This window comes from Rhinatrema bivittatum, chromosome 9 (assembly GCF_901001135.1).
Source record: "Rhinatrema bivittatum chromosome 9, aRhiBiv1.1, whole genome shotgun sequence".
Taxonomy (NCBI): domain Eukaryota; kingdom Metazoa; phylum Chordata; class Amphibia; order Gymnophiona; family Rhinatrematidae; genus Rhinatrema; species Rhinatrema bivittatum.
The window spans coordinates 147,942,788-147,964,123 of record NC_042623.1 but is presented as its reverse complement, the minus strand read 5'-3'; the positions used below and the strand labels follow the sequence as shown (position 1 = coordinate 147,964,123).

Below are 21,336 nucleotides of genomic sequence, written 5' to 3'. Positions count from 1 at the left end.
GCTTCAGTGGTGGCTGCAGGAAGCTCATCTGAGCAGGGGTGTACCCCTCTCCTCTCCGAACTCGCTGGTCCTCATAAAAGACATGAGCCTCTGGAGCTGGGGAGCTCACTGTCAGGAACTGATGGCCCAGGGATGTTGGACAGAGGAAGAGGTTGGACCGAGGAAAAGGTCCTCTGGAAGCCTGTGCAGTCAGATTTTCATGTCTAAAATTCAGCCACAGACTCCAGGGTCAAGTGGTCCATATAATGTCGGACAACGCAACAACAGTACCCTATATCAACCTCCAGGTTGGAACCAAGAGCCAGCAAATATCACAGGAGATAGATCTCCTTATGGAATGAGCGGAAATACATCTACAGATGATCTCAGCCTCCCACATCACAGGAAAAGACAACATCAGAGCAGACTTTCTAAGCAAGGAGATTTTGGATCCAGGAGAGTGGGCGTTGTTGGCCAAAGCCTTTCAGCCAATAGTAGATTGCTGGGGTCTCCCGTCCATCGACTTGCTGGCCACATCTAAGAATGTGAAGGTTCCCTGATTCTTCAGTCACAGAAGAGATCAGTGGTTCCTAGGGTCTGATGCTGTCATTCAGACCTGGCTGTAAGAAAAGTTGCTATAGGCCTTCCCTCTGTGGCCCCTGCTAGGCAGAGTCATTTGCAGAATTGAGCCCCACAGGGGATTAGTCCTACTAGTAGCTCCAGATTGGCCCAGGCATCCACATCTGGTGGAGACCCCTCTGTGCCTCCCACTGCATAGGGACCTGTTGCAGCAGGGACCACTCCTTCATGAGAATCCGACTTGATTCTATCTTACTGTCTGGCCCTTGAGAGGGCTCACCTGATGAAGCAAGGATAGTCTGTGGCATTAATTGCCACCTTATACTGCATGCAGAATAACTCTATGTCCCTAGCTTATGTGCGGATCTGGAGAGTATTTAAGGTCTGGTGTGAGGAACATGGTGTCCCACTTGTGCGGTCAAAATCCCACTAATTCTGGAATTTTTGCAGAATGACTTGAATAAAGGTTTGACCCTTAACTCATTAAAGTATCAGGTAGTGGCTCTCTCCTGTTTCAGGGGCAAGGTGAACGAACCCGCCTGTTGGCTTATCCGGACAAGGCCCATTTTCTGAAAGGGGTGAAGCACCTCTGGCTACCCCAACAGTGGATGGTTCCCTTGTGGAATCTTAATCTAGCATTAAAAATTTTGGCAGGGCCCTCCTTTCGGCCACTGCTCAGTCTTTCCTTGCATTTATTAACCTTGAAAATGGTGCTCCTGGTGGCTATATGTTTGGCACATCACATCTCTGAACTACAGGCATTTTCGTGTTAGGAACCATTCCTCCAGATGACTCCAGGAGTGTTACAGCTTCGTACCATTCCATCCTTCTTGCTCAGCGTAGTCTCAGAGTTTCATTTGAATCAGTCCATTTCATTGCCATTCCTAGATAAGCACAAGGACGCAGAAGAATACCGCCTCCTCTGTCATTTGAATGTCAGTAGACTTTTGCTGTAGTATCTGGAAGTTTAAGAACCGGTCCAAAAGACGGACTGCCTGTTTGTTCTTCACGGTGGAAGGAAGCGGGGCAAACTAACTTCACGGGCTACCATAGCTTGCTGGATTAAGGAGGTAGTCACGAGAGCCTATGTGGAGATGGGGAAAGTCATTACCTTCTCAGGATAAGGCTTATTCCGCTAGGACTCAGGCGGTCTCATGGGCGGAAGCTAGACTGCTGTCTTCCATCGATATCTGCTGAGCGGCGATGTGGTCCTCCTTGCACACCTTCTCCAGGTTTTATCACCTGGTTCATAGAGGTCTGAAAGGATTTAGCCTTTGCAAGGGTGGTGTTAACCGGACCATGGGCAGCCTCCCACCCCAATCAAGAGTAGCTTTTGTACATCCCATTGGTCCTGAGTTCATCTGCCTACTTGCTAGGAAATCTGATAATTTTGTTTTCCTTAGTATAGACAGATGGACTCAGCATTGCCCACAGCTGTCCAAGAATGGTGCCAAGTATTCACCCGTGAAGTGGATATCGATTCCAAGAGGATACGGGTAAACCATTATCCAGTCCCTAGATCATCTATATTCTAACTGGGGTTCAGTGTTTATGATTGGTTGAGTACAGTTATGGTTATCCATTTTTAATCATATTTTAAATCATGTTTTTTCAATAGTATGTCCACAGTGTTTTTCAAGAGAATACTGGAAGGGCTGAGGTCACTGCAGGGGTGTATCTAGGGTGATGTCAGCTTTCAAATCTGACTCCATCTCCATCTGCTGGCAGGGGAGCATAACTCATTGGTCCTGAGTTCATCTGTCTACACTAAGAAAAACAAAATTATCAGGTAAGACAGGCTAAGAGAGAATGTGAAAAGAAGTTGGCTGTAGAGGCAAAAACTCACAGTAAAAACCTTTTTAAATATATCCGAAGCAGAAAGCCTGTGAGGGAGTCAGTTGGATCGTTAGATGATCGAGGGTTAAAGGGGCACTTAGAGAAGATAAGGCCATCACGGAAAGATTAAATGATTTCTTTGCTTCGGTGTTTACTGAAGAGGATGTTGGGGAGGTACCCGTACTGGAGAAGGTTTTCATGGGTAATGATTCAGATGGACTGAATCAAATCACGGTGAACCTAGAAGATGTGGTAGGCCTGATTGACAAACTGAAGAGTAGTAAATCACCCGGACCGGATGGTGTACACCCCAGAGTTCTGAAGGAACTAAAAAATGAAATTTCAGACCTATTAGTAAAAATTTGTAACTTATCATTAAAATCATCCATTGTACCTAAAGACTGGAGGATAGCAAATGTAACCCCAATATTTAAAAAGGGCTCCAGGGGCTATCCGGGAAACTACAGACCGGTTAGCCTGACTTCAGTGCCAGGAAAAATAGTGGAAAGTGTTCTAAACATCAAAATCACAGAACAGTGTTCTAAACATCAAAATCACAGAACATATAGAAATACATGGTTTAATGGAACAAAGTCAGCATGGCTTTACCCAGGGCAAGTCTTGCCTCACAAATCTGCTTCACTTTTTTGAAGGAGTTAATAAACATGTGGATAAAGGTGAACCGGTAGATATAGTATACTTGGATTTTCAGAAGGCGTTTGACAAATTTCCTCATGAGAGGCTTCTAGGAAAAGTAAAAAGTCATGGGATAGGTGGCGATGTCCTTTCGTGGATTGCAAACTGGCTAAAAGACAGGAAAAAGAGTAGGATTAAATGGACAATTTTCTCAGTGGAAGGGAGTGGACAGTGGAGTGCCTCAGGGATCTGTATTGGGACCCTTACTTTTCAATGTATTTATAAATGATCTGGAAAGAAATACGACGAGTGAGATAATCAAATTTGCAGATGACACAAAATTGTTCAGAGTAGTTAAATCACAAGCAGATTGTGATAAATTGCAGGAAGACCTTGTGAGACTGGAAAATTGGGCATCCAAATGGCAGATGAAATTTAATGTGGTTAAGTGCAAGGTGATGCATATAGGGAAAAATAACCCGTGGTATAATTACACAATGTTGGGTTCCATATTAGGTGCTACAACCCAAGAAAGAGATCTAGGTGTCATAGTGGATAACACATTGAAATCGTCGGTTCAGTGTGCTGCGGCAGTCAAAAAAGCAAACAGAATGTTGGGAATTATTAGAAAGGGAATGGTGAATAAAACGGAAAATGTCATAATGCCTCTGTATCGCTCCATGGTGAGACCGCACCTTGAATACTGTGTACAATTCTGGTCGCCGCATCTCAAAAAAGATATAATTGCGATGGAGAAGGTACAGAGGAGGGCTACCAAAATGATAAGGGGAATGGAACAACTTCCCTATGAGTAAAGACTAAAGAGGTTAGGACTTTTCAGCTTGGAGAAGAGACGACTGAGGGGGGATATGATAGAGATGTTTAAAATCATGAGAGGTCTAGAACAGGTAGATATGAATCGGTTATTTACTCTTTCGGATAATAGAAAGACTAGGGGCACTCCATGAAGTTAGCATGGGGCACATTTAAAACTAATTGGAGAAAGTTCTTTTTTACTCAACGCACAATTAAACTCTGGAATTTGTTGCCAGAGGATGTGGTTAGTGCAGTTATATAGCTCTGTTTAAAAAAGGATTGGATAAGTTCTTGGAGGAGAAGTCCATTACCTGCTATTAAGTTCACCTAGAGAATAGTCACTGCCATTAGCAATGGTAACATGGAATAGAATTAGTTTTTGGGTATTTGCCAGGTTCTTGTGGCCTGGATTGGCCATGGGTGGTTCATGAGCATTTTGGGACTTTAACCAGAAATTTGCGCATAAATACTTACACAATCTGGCATGCTCCGAAGTCTCCTGCCGTGTAACTAGTTCTGCTTTGAACATAAGAACATGCCATATTAGGTCAGACCAAGGGTCCATCAAGCCCAGCATCCTGTTTCCAACAGTGGCCAATCTAGGCCATAAGAACCTTGTAAGTACCCAATAACTAAGTCTATCTCATGCTACTGATGCTAGTAATAGCATGTAAGTTTAAAAAATCTAGCAATCCATATCTGAGGGGTGTAAAGAGTCTGGGGTAAATGGAGGCCCTATAGGCTATCAAACCAGGGAGTTTGGAGGACCTTTCTGCTAACTGGGCAAACTGGGGAGGAACTGCTAAAACAGGCAATAACATTGACACATGTTCCTTTTAAAATTTCCCTACATGCGGTAAAAGCAGATTTTGCATATACAGGTGTGTGCCCACTTAAAATTAAGTGCACATGTGTGCATGGCCAGGCTATTTTATAACATGCACACATATCGGTGTATATGTTATAAAATGGCCGCGTATCTGGGTGTGGGCCGACAAATGTGCACCCACGTGCCGCTTTAAAGGTTGCAATCTTAGCATGCATCCTACAATGGGTTTCTAGGTAGTCTGCAACTGTCATTATGTATCATGAGGGAAACTTTAAAATATTTTAACTCTATTATTTCAGTTCTTATCAGCACTACATGCATATCAGAAACTACATGCTAGCAGAAATACTGCATCTCAGTCACACACAAGTAGAATACAGGACAACTCTTAATTAATACAGAAATAAGAATAAGGGACTACAAATTAGAAACAGAAACATGCAGACAAAACTGAAATAGAAAGCCTGAGAAATCAGACTCTGAACAGTGGAACTCTAAATAAGGAGCAAAATACAAAAATATAAGAAATACACATTGCCAAAGATGGCATATTTCAATCTCTAAAAACTCTAAATATATATATATATTAGGGATGTGCATTCATTTGCGACGAAATAGGAAATAGAGACGATATTTCCTATTTCGTCGCGTTTCAGGGGGGCGACGAAATGATAAGAAAACCCACAAAATTTTGTGTGGTTTTCTTATCGATTTTGTAGGGGGAGGGAGAAAGGGCACATTAAAAAAAAAATAAAAACCTACCCCCAACCCTTCAAATTTAATTAATTGCAATCCCCCAAGACTTGCCCAACACCCCCACCCCCCAAGATTTACCCAACATCCCTGGTGGTCCAGCGGGGTCCTGGGAGCGATCTCCCCCTCTCGGGCCCCTGTCACATGGTAAGGGCAAAGGGCCATCGGCGCCAATTTGATTACTGGCAACCGATGGCCTGAGAGCGGGAGATCGCTCCCGGGACCCCCGCTGGACCACCAGGGAATTTCAGCAAGTTTTAGGGGGGGTTGCAATTAATTAAATTTGAAGGGTTGGGGCAGGTTTCGTTTCGGGGGGCTGCTGAAATAAAATTGGCCCGAACCATGGGAAAACGAAATTTCCCGCGGCGGGCCGATAAGAAGGCCGAACCAAAAGGTTCAGCCAAATCACATCTCTAATATATATATGTTTTTCTACCTTTGTTGTATGATCTTTTCATTTTTCTCATCTTTTGTCCCCGGACTCTCTTTACTACTTTCCCCTTGTCGGTCTTTTCCTAATTCCTTTTTCAGGTCTCACTTCTCTTTCTGTTTCTTCTCTCTCCTATGTTCTTTCCTTCCTCCCTCACACACACACATACAGGCTTATGCTTTCTCTCAGACTACCTAACACACACAAGTTGTCACTCTCATTTGCTTTCTCTCTCACTCACACACACACACAAACACACCTCTCACTCTCACATGCTCTCCCATATACACACATATGAGCTCTCACTGTCATAAGCTCTTACTCTCTGTCATACACACAAACACACACACACACCCAGGCTCCCTTTCTTTCACACAAACACACACACTCCCAGGTACCCATTCGCAAACACATAAGATCCCATTCACACACACACCTCCAAGCTCCCACACTCATATACACACACACACACCACCAAACTCCCGCTCTCTCTCACATACACACACACACACACACACACAAGCTCTCATTCTCACACACAAACACATACAAATACCCAGGCTCCATTCTCATACACACATGCACACAAACCCAGGCTCCTGCTCTTACTCACACATATTCACACTTCTTCAGCCACTCACACATATTACTCACATCTTCAGCCACTGCCAGACTCCTTCTTCCGCTATCACAGGGTGGGATCCTGTGGTGGCCTTGCTTTTGCGGGCCCTTTTCTTCTTCGGCCATTGTAGGGATGGGATCCTGTGACAACCTTGTTTGGCAGGCCCTTTCCTTCTTTGGCCACCATGATGATGGGATCGCACAACAGCCTTGCTTTAGCGGTCCTTCTTTTTCTTCAGCCGCTATGAAGATGGGATCCATGGCAGCCATTCTTCAGTCTTCTTCCAGTGGGGCAGTCTTGACTGGGGGAGCCATGGCCCACCCATGGCTATGCCACTGACTAGAAGTAGGTTATAATCTATGAAAATATCTAGTAGCAGATTTAAAATAGGAAAGCATTTTTTTCACTCAATGTACAATTAATGTGTTATCAGAGGATGTGGTCAAGGCCAGTATTATTGCTAAGTTTAAAAAAGATTTGAACAACTTATGGAGGTTTAGGGAATGTTACCTCTTAATGCCGGGTGCTGATTGTGAACAACAGGCAATTAATCTTTCCATGAGTATTTCTTGGGTTTTTCTTCCACATGACCCTGATTGGCCACTGGAAGAGACAGGATGCCAGACTGGATAGACTATTGATCTGACCTAGTATGGCACTTCTTATATTCTTAAAAAGAGAGTTGTTCTGATGGTTGTTTCATACCCTGGAACTTCATTAGAGTCACTCCATTCTGTGTCAAAATTGCCATCAACATGCCTATCTTCATTGGGCGTAAACCAGCAGTAATAATTTTATTTTTCAAAATGCCAATTTTTTGTTTCTTTGCTCTTTTTATTTTTTGTTAATTTTTAGACATTTCCTTTCTATTTTTTTCCCAATGTATTTTGTTTTGTATATTTTTTATAGCTTTTTAAAAAATAACATACCTGCCATGCTCTGTTTTTTCCCCACAATTCTTCTTTCTGGATCCCTTTCTTCCTCCATTCTGGTTTTTCTGCACTTTGTATATAGGGTTGCCAACTTCCCAGTTTTGGACCGGACAGCCAGGTTTTCAGCTGTGCTGTATAGTGTCTGGTCAGACGTTCATACCGGACACTGTAAAATCCAGTGTTTCTCATAGGCTCCTCTTTCTCACAGCTTCCTGGTTATAGGGAAATACAGAACGGAAAGCTGAGCTGTGTTCCTGCCCACTTGCCTCTTTTCCTGTGTTGTGATTGGATGGGATAGGGAGAAGGAGAGGAGGCGGGGCACAGCACAGCCCTCAGTTCCCAGTGGCTCCACAGATCTATGCAGCAATGCCCTCTGGGTCCCTCCCCCTCCCTCAGTGCTGGGCCAAGACCCAAGAGAGGGGGCTGCAGTGAACCAGCCAAGGAATACAGGAACAGAGGAAGGGAAGAGATAGTCAGAGTTGCAGGTTGAGGAAAGGGGAGAGACAGAGGGAGACACAGAAAAGGGGAGGAAAGGAAAATAGAAACATGGGGAGCAAGGGAGGAAAGAGGCACAGAGGGGCTATGGAAGGAAGGTCACGGGGAAGGAGAGGCACAATGGGAGTATGAGGAAAGGAGGGAAACAGAGGGGGAAGGAAGGAAGAGATAGAAGAGTCACAAGGGAGATGGGACACAGGAGGAAAGATGGGGAGGAGAGGGAAGGAGGGAGAGAAAGACGAGCATGGGGAGGGAGGCAACTAGAGACAGGAGGGCAGCACAAGAGGAGTGCACAGAGGCAGGGGAGGGAATATTGAGACACAGGTGGCACAAGGGAGACAGATGAAAGGTTGGGAAGGTTTTAAGGAAAGGGAGAGCATATTGCCTGTATCTGTGCTGTGTGTTTGGGAGTTTGCATGCATGTATGAGATAGGAGGATAAGTGTTTGGGAGTGTGAGTGTGTGTACGAGAGAGGGAATTGTGTTTGGGAGAGTGTGTGTGTATGTGTATGTATAAGATAGGAGGCTGTGTGTTTATGGGGAAGTATGGAGGAGGGTGTGTATTAGCAAGGCTTTAGTTGTAACAAAGAGCAAAACTGCGTATATTGAGGGGGTGCTTGAAAGCAAAGTAATAAGTGGATCGACAATTGACAGTAATCTTCTCCCCACCCTGCCTCCCCTCCCAAAGCATGAAGTTTAGGGTGGTGTCCAGTTAAGATCCATGGAAAAGATGGCCACCCTATTTGTATATCAGTGTGATACCTGTGTCAGATTCTAATGAGGGTCCAGACAGCATCATTGAAATTCACTTTGATGCCTAAAATCATTGTAGTTAGAATGGCTAATTAGAAAAAGCTTTTTTTAAAAAAAATACTTTACACAAAACCAGAATAAAGGAGGGCACAGTAGAAAGGGACTGTAAATGTCAAGTGAATTATCTATAAATAATTTTGCTAATATAAGGTCTCCTTGAAATGATAATTTGTGGTTGACTTTTGCTCCCATTTATCATATCTTCTGTACTGTGCACTTGTTTTGATTTTCAGGTGAACACATGTATGCATGTCAAGTGAAGAGGAACATGGGGCCATAAAAAATAGCATAAATTACATTACAATGTTGTATTTCTTGCAATCAGGATCTCTGTGTTAGTACTGCTCAGGGAATGTAAAATCAGTTTAGATCTTGTCTTGTCTCCTTCTCTTCTGCAGTGATCCTTCTCTTAGTCTTCTCCTGGTCTTGGATGGAGTGATATTTCTAGGTTTGGAAAGAAAAAAGCACCGCCATGGCAGCCTTGGAGGCTCAGCAACAGTGCTATCTGGATCAATTTCAAAATGCCAATGCATTTAATGGGGTCATAAGAACATAAAATATGTCATACTGGGTCAGACCAAAGGTCCATCAAGTCCCATATCCAGTTTCCAATCCATTAAATAGATCCCATGCTACTAATGCCAGCAGCAAGCAGTGACTGTTCCCTATTGATTAAAAGCAGTTTATGGACCTCCTCCAGGAACTTATCCAAATCATTTTTAAACCCTGATACACTAACTGCCTTAACCATATCCTCTGGCAATGAATTCCAGAGCTTAATTGTGCACTGAGTGAAAAAGAATTTTCTCCGATTTGTTTTAAGTTAACTTGCTAACTTCATGGAGTGCCCCCTAATCTTTGTATTATTCAAAAGAGTAAATAACCAATTCACATTTATCTGTTCAGTTCTTTCATGATTTTGTAGACCTCTATCATATCCCTCCCTCAGTCATCTCTTCTCCAAGCTGAACAACCCTAACCTTTTTATTCTTTCCTTATAGGGGAGCTGTCTGTCCCTGCTTACTCCTTGAGAAAGACAGGACCTCTAGCTTAGCTTCCCTCTACCTTTAATTTCTAAGCATAGGGCTAGGCTCCACAGTGTAACTCCCTTAGACAAATCTGAGCATTTCAAGGTTCTGCAGGCTGTGGAATCTGCTGGAATTAATTGTAAATTTTGGAATGAACCATCAGGGTTCCTACACACAGCTGTACCTGTGGGCTTGGACATACTGTACTACAGGCAATAAGATCAAGTTTCCTCAGAGAAGGAGACATTGCACTGTTTGTGGAACCAAGTTTTAATCTTCCCAAACTCTATGTGGGAAGTGCCTTAGATAAGAAGGACCCAGAAAGGGTACAGATTTCTAGGAAATAAAAAGAAAATCTGAGATTCTTTGACATTCTGAATAACCTGCACTGACATTCGGATCCGTGCAATAGAGATGTGCTTCGGCCGAACCTTTTGGTTTGGCCTTTGTTATTGGCCCGCCGCAGGAAATTTCTTTCGGGCCTTTTCTTTTTCGGCTGCTCTGAATTTCGGGTTAGTGTGCACTAACCCCAAAATTTCGGGAAAATTTGCTTTGTTTTTCAGGGTTGCCGAAACAGGACGAATTAGACAATTGAAATTGTCTAATTCGTCCCAGACGAATGCACATCTCTACTATGCAAGGATACCATTGCTCAGTTTGATGCCTTGGAAAGATTCTTGTACTCTCAAGGTGCTTTCTGATGACAAAGCAGACAGGCATTCCCAGAGAAATATAAATCCTAGTCTATACTCCCTTTGGTTCTAGTTTCAAAGGCTGAGGAATCTGATACATTCCTCATTTTCAAAGAATCTCCCAAAAACCAGTGCAGCCATCCTAGTAAAAGGCACAATTTTTATGAGTCCTTGATTAATTCTCTCACAAAGAAAGTCGCTGAGGCCCTTACTCTAGTGACTGTAGAGTCCTAAGAAGCTTCTGTGCTATAAAGGTATCAAGATAGTATACTGCTGGTATAACCAGATATGAGGGAGCTTGTTAAAAGCACCTAGTTTATCTAGCGAAGAAGGCTGATTCTTCCAAAGTCTTGGCAATATTAAAGAAGTTACCTAAGGTTACGATGGACTTGTGAGAGTCGAAGCCCCTAATAGATTCTGCTACTGTTAGAATAGCTTATAAAATCACTATTCTCATAAAGAGTGCTACCACTTATAAGGATGCCACCTCGAAGAGAGTGAAATGGACCTCTGAGCCTACTAGACTCTAATATGTTTTGAACACGGTTAACTACACTGTGATCTGCTGTGAAGAGGCTGACCAGATATGAAAGGCAGAAGAGAAATCATAAATTCAATTAAAATCTTGCTGCTTTGTAGTTAGTTAATGTATCTATGACCAGGAGCAAGTAGTATATCAAAACACACAGAAATCAGTTAGCAAACCTGACGTATGACCAACCTGTTTCCATCCCTAATGTGTACAGAGATGGCAATAAAGTTCTTGGCAGATGCAGTCACTCTCCTCTCCAAGGCTGAAAAGTTGGCCTGTAGATGTTTTTTCTAAGAACTGCTTGCTTGAGATCCCTTTTTAAAGATGCAAATCTGTTTGATGCTCATCTTGAGGAGCAGATTAAAGAGACTAGCAAAGGAACAACACTTGCCACAGGACAAATTTCAGCCCAAGCATTCTACCGAACGAAAAACATTTTTAGTGGGAGATGTATTTTAGTTTCTTCAGCAGTGTAACATCCAGATCCATCAGTATAGATTCTTCTCAGATTGTAGTCCAGAAATAAAAGGAGATCCTCATAACAGAGGAGGAGAAAGGGAATATGTTTTTCCTCTTGGGAGAGTCTGCTTCAAAAAATAAGGAAGATACTGAGTTTCTTCCCAGTTTGGGAAAATTCCTTTGCAGATGTTTGAGCCCTAGATATTAGGGTTACCTAAAAAAAAATAAATCATCAAGCCTACCTAGGACTTAGAGTATTCTCCAGTTAAAGGGAAAAGGCTGCAGCACTGTAGAATACTCAAAATTATTGTAATAATACAGATCATAGCATCTGTGGCAAAAACGTATATGAGGGTTTATTTCAATAACTACCCGTTCCCAAAACAGCCAAGAGGCATGTATGAGATCAACACTGAAATCCTTTTTCTCTATGATTAAACGCATTCACTTCAGAGGGGCTTCATTTGCTCTTTTGATCTGAAGGTTGTGTGCCTAAACATGCCGAATGCCCTATACCATCAGAATTATCTCAGATTTGCTTTAGGAAACAGCATTAACAATGTAAGACTCTGCTATTTGGCAGTCTCTTCTTACACGGAGAAGCCCTGTGGTATGCAGAGCAGCAATGTGATGTTATATTCAGACTTTCATAAAATAGCACAGAAAGGAAAAATAGGTAACAACTGATGGGGCATCTGCCTGACAAGTTGTCTATGCTGCTGTTAATTCTACCCTATGAAGTTTAGCTATAGTACATCTCATAGCTCATGCTTGCTGGTCAAGTGTAACAGAAAAGGAATTTTACTTACCATGAATTTCTATTCTATTATCAGTAAGGACTGACCCTCCCTGGAGGTTAAATTGGGTATATTGCATGTCTGTGTAGAAAGTGTTGTTTTGTATTGCATATAGTGTGTTATATGATAATGTCAGTACCGAGAGATGCATTTCAGACCCTGAATTTGCTGAAGAAAGCTCATATTACTGAGTTGCTTGACCCGATCTTCTATCCCCCCACTTTGACGTAACCCAGGCACATAATGTAGCCCCCTAACTGTACAAAACGTATGCAAATAGTTTTTTTCTATTAACGTTAACTGTGATCCACCTTTAAGTGGCTCACCAGCCACAAAAGGTAGCGTAGACATTTAAATTAATTTAAATATTGGATGGGAAAGACTGCTGCAGGAGGAAGAGAGAGAAAGAGAGAGAAGACAAAAATAGCTATGACGGCAACTTTCATGTTGAAAGCTGTTAGTCTCATTGCACTTCCCCAATAGTAGTAAGCCCTCAGGCCCCGACTGCTGTAGAGGTTAATCGAATAGGAATTACCCATCAGGAAAATTTCAGTTTTCAGACATGAAAATGTCTTTGTTTAGCCCATTGATTTAATGTTAAAGCAGAGGGAGGAGGAGTGAAAACAGTCATAATTATATCTCCCTCCCCCCATTTTAGAAATGGTGATATCACTTGGGTGGCATGTGATGAAAAAAATGAGCTGACAAAAATTATTGAAGAGGCTCATTCTCAGTTCAGCATCTGATAAGCAGGAGCAGTTCAAATCTATGGGGTAAAAATGAAACCACCTTAAAAAATAGTTTATTTCTCTGTAAAATAATGGAGGAAATCATCAACAAATTCTGTTCCTTTTTTTGCTTGGAAGCTTCTTAGAAAGTAATCATTTGGATGAAGCCTGGTAATATTTTGCTAATTCAGTTGCAGAAATGGATATAAAATATCAAAAGCAGAACTTACATATATACATACATATAAAATATCAAAAGCAGAACTTGCATATATACATGCTTTCTTTTCCTGGAGAACTTAGCTAGCTGGGACTGTTTTTATTTATTGGCTCCATGAATTAAATCCAGATCTGAACCCATCTGCTGCTTATTATATTTTTAATAGCATTAACCCTGAGAAGTCTAATTAGTGTTTTATGGAAGACATGAAAGTGCATTCTCTCAGCTCTTCCATGGGGACATAATAGTAATGGAAGAAATACTATGCAAGAAATGTGAAGAGTAGCATCCCAACTATCCCAATAATGTGACTGTAACTGTTCACAACTCAAGAGGAAGTGATCACTGAGTAATAAACTTTTGCCTTTAACCCAACTAAGAAACTAATCATGACAAAACAATATTGTTTCCCTGAATATGATGTAAGCTGTTTGCGTCTGTTCACTATAGGGTAAAACCATTTTTGTTTTTATTCTTCTATTACTGAGCATTCATGTAATCTATTTTCATCCGACTATATATGATTTGTGCAAACTTTCTAGAAGAGGTGAGTAGTATCATTCATAATGTGCAAACTATAAAATGCAGTGGTGCTCGACAAGGCATTTTTTGAAATCTCTGCGTTGCTTGCAGGCCCACAGGTACTTTGCACCCACAGACTTGCAAGAAAATTTTGGGGGGGGCTAGCTGGCACCATAAGTACTTCTGTACCTGAGGAGGAGTGCAAAGTTCGTGCCATAAGGCACATGCCAGGATTTCAAAGTGAAATCTCAGTGGATCCCTTGCTGGCGCCATTCCGAGACTTACTCCATTGCAGCAATGGAAAAAGTACCTAGACTAAGAAGCAGCATGGGTACTTTTAGCCACGGAAGGGGAGAGCAATTTTGAACTGCTGATTTCTCCTGTTCAGTTAGCTGGGTAAAATAATTTAAAATTTTCCCGCTCTATGCGTGTCCCTAAGAGTTGGATGTATGAATTATCTTTTAGCAAAATGTACACGTTTTCAGGATTTAGTTTTTTTTTGTATATATTAAAAATAGATTCTCCTGTAGCTAATCAAGCCAATCTACTGCAGTTCAGTGCTGTTCAGGGGTATACTGCAGCCTGCAAGACCAAACCGGTGGATTTTAAAAGCCCTATGCGTGCCAAAGCCGGGAGATACACCCATGTCTTGGGCCAGGACATTGATTTTAAAAAGCGCCATGTGTGCACGTAACTCATGGTACGCGCAAAAATCCCCAAAATTAAAAAGGGGTCCGGGGTAGGGCATGGGCATGTCGGGGAAAGATCAAGAGATGTGCGCATAAATTACGTGCACAAGTGTGCGCCAGGGGTCCCCACCGCATAACTTTACTTCTGCTTTTGCTGGAGTGTAAGTCCAAAACGAAAAAAATCAGGGCTAGTCAGGGTTTTACGGATCGGTTTAACAGGGGAGAAAGAAGCCTTTAAAACTGGGGGGGGGGAGGGGGATAGGATGTGCTAACTGTACGCTGGGTGAACTGGGAACAAACTGTGAAAAGGGTAAGTGGCGTCGGTGCACACCCCTTGTAAAATTTCCCCCACTTACACAGTAGACGCAGCATTTGCATGCACAAGCCTGTGTCTATATAGAATTGAGTGCGTATGTATGCACATATATTATACATTTGCCGTGTTCATGTGCATGAGCCGGCATATGTGCCCACATATGCGCATGTACGCAGATCTTAAAATTTACCTCGTAGGGTATTGCATTCCCTTTAAATGGAAATCTATTAGCACTTTACCTATAACTGTTTCCACCATTACATCTGGTTCATCTTCTGTAGTGACAGCCAATTTTGAATGCTTCTTCCAGGAGATTTGCTGACGTATTTGAGTATGGAGAGGGGATACTTTTCCAATTGTATCAGTATGCAATTCACTATAGAGGCAGCTCTTTTGTCTTTTTCTACACCCTGCCACTGGAATGTCCTAAGTGTCCTATCATGTTACCTATTGTAGTGCTAGCATTAAAAAACAATAAAATTGGATAATGAGTTTTCTTTGTTGAAACTCTCACCTTCAAGCATCTGGTGCTTAAAACTGTTTTGAAATAAAGAAATAATGAATATATTCTGAGTACATGTAGTGTGGCCATGGGGTGGGATGTTTGTCCTAAATGATCTGGTGGAAATAAGGCACAAACACTGAGAGAAATTGGCAAAAGAATGTATGTGAGCTTTTATTCCCACCCAAGAACTAGCAATAATATAACTCACAACAAACAGTTCCCCAAAAATTATAGGCAATGAAATTAGCAATGTGGCAGAAAGTATGTAATATCTTAGCCTATCAAATAACTGAATATATGAAGCAATGCTATATGAAACAGCATATATATAAGAACATGTAAGAGAATGGTACACAAGAATATTTACGGTATGCAGTTTCCTGAGCGATGACTCCATTTTATCATCAGCAATGTCTATAAAAAAAGGTCTTGGTGGGGGAGATGGTGATGCATCGGACACTGTGGTCATCGTGGGCAGATATCGGGTCAATTGCCCACTCTGTGCAAAGAAATGCTTCCAATCCTCCCTCTTATATACTCCTAATTACGGAACTAGCACTGAGTTATCACCCATTTATAGATCATCAGCCAAGTCTGAGCTACAGTCCAGGACTCTCTGTAGGCGTGAACATAGTTTTTTCCCCTGTTCTTGCCATCATGTTATGTGGGGTCCCCAAGTTGCTAGTTATTACATACACAAGTGTATTTCAGCTTTTACAGAAAGATTCTTCCTTAGTCCTGGGCTATCTGAACTTGCTGTAGTCACTTCCTCTTTTCAATACTACAATATCTTTAATGTCACTATAGTATCTTCTTAATGTCTCAAATGTATGGGAAATATCTCAGTATCTTCTTATTGTAAGGGGAATATTGCTCTCTTACTAAACACTTCAGAGAAATGCAGTCAAAGTATAAACTATGATTTCAGAATAGTTCCTGTATTTTAATTGCAAATATTATAAACCAATATATTTTAACCTAGAGAAAGTCTCTTCCTGTCCATCTGGGTACACATTCAACTGTATATGGGTAGCTCTTCTTTTTAAAGCCTTTGCTATTCTGGGCAGAAAGCCAGTTCTGGGCATTTGGAAAGGGTTGATCTACTTCCCTAATCTAGATGGTCTACTTCCTTAATCTTTAGCAGTCCTGGGCAGCAGTCCAGTTCGGGGTGTATAGCCAGGAATGATCTATTTCCTTAATCTTAAAGTAACAGATGCATCTTCCTGAAACCAACTTTCTTATCTTAGAGAAGCAAATGCAGTACTGCAAGCTTAGCTATCACATGGTTATCTAGTTTTAATGCCAATGTGTCTATTCTAAGGTGCAGATTTTCAAAGGCTATGCGCGTAACCCAAGAAAATCTGCCCCTGCGCGCACCAAGCCTATTTTGCATAGGCTCGGTGGCGCATGCAAGCCACGGGACATGCGTATGTCCCGGGGCTCAGAAAAAGGGGCATTCTGGGGGCGGGGCTGTGGGCGGGTGCCGGCTCGGGGGTGTTCCTGGGGCAGGACCAAGGCCTCAAGAACAGGTGCAGTGCTGGGGGATGGCGCGCCGACAGCCAGCCGGCGCGCGCAAGTTACGCCTGCCCAGAGGCAGGCGTAACTTCAATGATAAACAGTAGGGTTTTTTTTTAGATAGGGCTGGGGGGCAGGTTAGATAGGGGAAGGGAGGGAATGGAGGAAACCTGTGTGGCTCAGCGCATGCAAGTTGCACAATTGTGCACCCCCCTTGCACACGCCGACCCTAGATTTTATAACATGCACGCGGCAGCGCACGCATGTTATAAAATCGGGCGCAGATTTGTTTGTGCTGGGTTGCGCGAACAAATCTACGCCCACACGCAGGTTTGAAGATCTGCCCCTAAGTGTTCTGAGATGAAAGCAGAGATAATGATAGGCTTGTCTTTTCTGTCAGGGGGAAAAAACCTCTATAATATTCTAAGATCCCAAATGCAGTTTCATATGGCTAACACTAACTATAATGTATCTAGTATATGATCTCTTAATTGTAATGAGGCAGTGTTTCTTTCTGCAATGTACTGTTTTTCACTAATAAAACAATCGACAATGACATTTTATTGAGTATAAGCAAGCAGTATATATGTGTGTGGTCCTTGGTAGTGATTGATTTTGATCCATTTTACATAGACACAACCTGAACTTCTGTATCCTGTTTTCCGTAATTCATAACTCCATGATAGTATACAATAAAATAATTATTTACATTTCAAACAGGAAATAGAATGTTTTATCACCAGAAAGTTAACAATCAGTTTTGTTATAATGCAATTACTTGTTTTTCATTTGGTTTAATGTGTCCCTTTTCTTGTTCTTCCAGGGAAATAAACTTCTGTTTTCCTGGTGGCAGCAGCAGCCTCACAACCCTTTACTCTGATGGTGTTGATCATAGAATAACAAGAAACTGGACTCAACATTTTGAAGCTCCAGTACTACAGGCTCCAGCTTAACCAGCCCTGGTTCTATGGACACCGAATAGACTGCATTTGTCTCTGCCAACCAACAACAACTTCTTTGTTTTACATTGAAAAAAGAAAATAGGCCTTTTCAAGTTCAGCATCAAGATTGTCATTAGAGGAATATACTGCATCAAAGCAGCTAGTTCTGCAGACTTCTCTATATTTTGTCTAGGGTTTTATTTACATATATGTTCTTTTATTTTCTGCATGTCACTGCTACGTCTAGAACAAGTGACAGAGCACTCCATTGCTACCATTGATGCCAAGTCAGCTGCCACAGCACAGATCCCCTAGTGCATATGAAAGCTGCCTATATACATTGCGGAAGTAATATTCTTCACAAAATGTGCCATTGCAGTGATATATATAAATAGATATATATATATATCTATTTTTTTCTAGAATGAACTGATAAAAGTGCTTCTGATATTTGTATGTGTGAGTCACTCCGTGTTTTAAACCTGCCTGTTAGCACCTCCATGAGCTCCAGACTTCACCAGTTGCAAGTTAAAAAACCAATGTGATGTGCAATATGGTGGACCTGATGGTTATGTCTTTAATTACTAGCAAGAAAAAACACAGTGATGAACAGTTTATTATTATGTAATTGTCTTCATTAGTTGCCATAATAATCCTAATGGTTCTTCTGCTTGGATTAGACACACTTTCACTTATGTGGTGTAGTAATAATCACTAGGGATGGGCATGCGGGAGAAATGAAATAGGAAATAAGATGACATTTCCCATTTCGTTTTGGATCATTTAAAAAAAAGAATGAGTTAAATTCTGACTAAATTTCACTGGAATCCCATTTCGTTTTGAAAGTTGCTGGTCAGGGCTAGGCTTCGGTCCAAAGTCAATGCTTTACCTAAGGAGTAGGCCAAGACCCAAAGCAGGGATCCTGGTCTATGCCCAAGCATTACTCTGGCACCTTGGCCTAGGCCCAGGCCCAGGCCCGATGCCTGGGTATGCCTAGGTATAGGCCACAACCCGATGCCAGCATCGCAACCTAGGCCCTGTTCTGATGCCAGGGCCTAGGCCAAGACACGAGCAAAGGCCCAGGAAATTTCCCGACAACATCCCCCCATACTTAACAAACCCAACACCTGGGCCTCGGCTCGGACCCAGACACAACACCGGGTCCCGGCCCAGAATCTGGATCTGAACACTTTGGCCCCCGCCAAGGCAGTGGCTCGGACCCAGACCCAATGCCAGAGGTTGGGTCTCAACGCTTGAGTCTTGGCCCAGGCCACTGCAACCCAGCTCGAAACGCCAAGTTCCAATGCCCGGGCCTAGCTCGGAGGCTGGGTTCTGATGTCTGGACCTTAGACCAGGGTCAGGTCCAGGCCCGGAGCCTAAGACTTGGAGTTCTTTTCATTGTCTTGTTTCTTCATCTCTTCTTCACCAACTGACGCCATCCCATAGGGTTTTTGCACCAGGGTTAAATGTGTCCATTTAACTCCATTTTAACCTCCCCAGCGAAGGGTGTCATTTTGACATATGGAAGTTGAATTAGCTGCTGTACATCAAAATGGTGCCCTCTGCTGAGGAGGATGCACCGGAGTTAACTCCAGCTCATCCTCCCCAGCAGATGGAGTAAGTTAGCGAAAAAGAGCCGAAGAAACAAGACGCTGAAGAGGAGCTCCGAGGCCTGGGCTTCAGGCCTGGGCCAGATCCTTGGCTGAGGTTCAGGCATTGGGACTTGGACTGGTGTCCAGGCTTAGGCTGAAGTAGATTGCCACAACCTCAGCCTAGGCTCTACGCAAGGTTCCAATTTGGGTCAGGACCTAGGCCTCATCTGCAGGTCCTCCCAGGACTGGGTAAGTCAGGGCTAGGGAGGATCCTGGACCCTGGCATTTTTCTGGATGGGAGGGATGGATGGGGGGGGGGGGGCACAGGAGGCCCCGTTTTCTTTTTTCCATTTATGGGATTTTTTTTATCAATGTTTATTTTGGTTTTTTTTAAACTAAAGAAATGAAATAAACATTACACAAAACGAAATACATGGGCAAAATGCTCCCCAAATACAAAACAAAAAGCAAAACAAAATTTTCCCTCCTTCCCACCCCTAATAATCAATAATATTCATAAGGGTGATAAAGACCACCATCAATATCATTTTTTAATATCAAGGCTTGTTCATTATTATTAAAAATGTACAGTAAATCAGTTTACTGAAGATAAGGGAAAGGTGATGAAGCGTGAATCTATCAGCTAGTAACCCTTAACTGTAATGTAAGTGGGCTTTCTGTATATTGGCATTTGAAAAGACTTGTTGAATGTGAATATATTCAGGTCTTCCCTATTCAGAAGCATTAACCACCTACTCTCTAAACATGGTCCCTGAATCTTGGCGTCCCTTCTAATAGAAAACTGTAAAAGTGAGCCACAAAACTCAGTTTTGAATTGAACTGTAGCCTTTCCAAAACTGTTTTGAGGTTACAGAGGACTGTGGTTTATGCAAGATCATACAGCACAGTCAGAGAAGCTAAAACAGGGTGACTAAACTGTTCATTATTTGCTAGAAAAGCAAAAACTAATGACATGCCAATGAAAGGTAGTCCTTTGAATTGAAAAGAGTCACAAGAAGAGCTATTGTTGGAAGGTATTTTACTTCCATATCACAATCCCTTTGTCTCTATCTCATTCAGTTTAATTTTATTAGATTTACATTTTTCTTTTTCATTTTGAGTTTGAATATTTTTTAAACAGTGAGCAAAGACGTGACATATTCACAGTGCATTATAAAGAGAATTGTTAATGACAGCTGAAATTCTGTTCGTTTGACATGGTTTAAGGAGCAAAAGCATAAAGATCAGTATGGAATGCCAATATATGTGAGAAGATATTTCAGGCTGGACCATCACAGGAGAACATGAGACCCAACTGCGCTACCCCTAGCATTCAGAACAGAGCTGGCAGGCTGGAAGAAAACTCGGGGAAATGAAATGAATGTAACAAAATGTTAATGTAGTCTTTCAGATGGGAGATTTTTCAGATGTATGATAAAAAAAAAAAGACCTGAAATTTACTCTCAAAATTATTAAAATTGTAAAGCAGCAGGAATTTTCCATTAATCAAATTACTTTAGTGACTGGCATACTCCCTGTCGTTAATGTCTATAGATTGCTACCAACCACATCAGTTGTAGCATTTTGATGTAAAGGAATTTTCCCTTGCTAACTTTTTTTTGTTTTATTTTAATATAAATATAACTTTGTGGGTGGTTTATAAGTTGTGACACGCTGACACCCGATACCTCTTACTATATAAGAGTGTTAGATTTGTCCTTTTGCCTTGACGGAACCCATCATTTCACATGATGTATCTCACAATCTCCTTAGCAAAAGTGTACACAATGCCACTTAACTAGTATGAAGCACCAGCTCAGTACACCTTCACTAATAAGAGAAGCCATGCCCTCAAAACATTTGGTAGTTGATGCAAGCTGAAAATTGTTCAGCCTCTTTAGAAAGCACTGAGTTGAAGATATATAAATCAGCAATATTCCAATGTAATTAGCAATATATATGCAAAATGTTACATTATCTGACTTCCTACTAGATGGAATCATCACAGTTGACCTTCCTTGCAGATTGTCAATGGAAGTCTTTTTTGAGGCCTGTCAAATTAGAGAGTAGCCCTTTGTCAG

At 42.0% G+C, this 21,336-nt stretch overlaps 1 protein-coding gene across 2 annotated transcripts in view; it reads left to right on the top strand.

Moving 5' to 3' along the window:
• EPHA4 (EPH receptor A4) overlaps positions 1 to 20,769 on the top strand; it is a 241,040-nt gene extending 220,271 nt beyond the window's left edge. For both annotated transcript variants that reach the window (XM_029615382.1, XM_029615383.1), the window contains exon 18: positions 17,546 to 20,769. The gene's annotated coding sequence lies outside the window, so the exon portion shown is untranslated. The remainder of the gene's footprint in view (positions 1 to 17,545) is intronic.
• The last annotated feature ends 567 nt before the right edge of the window (positions 20,770 to 21,336 follow it).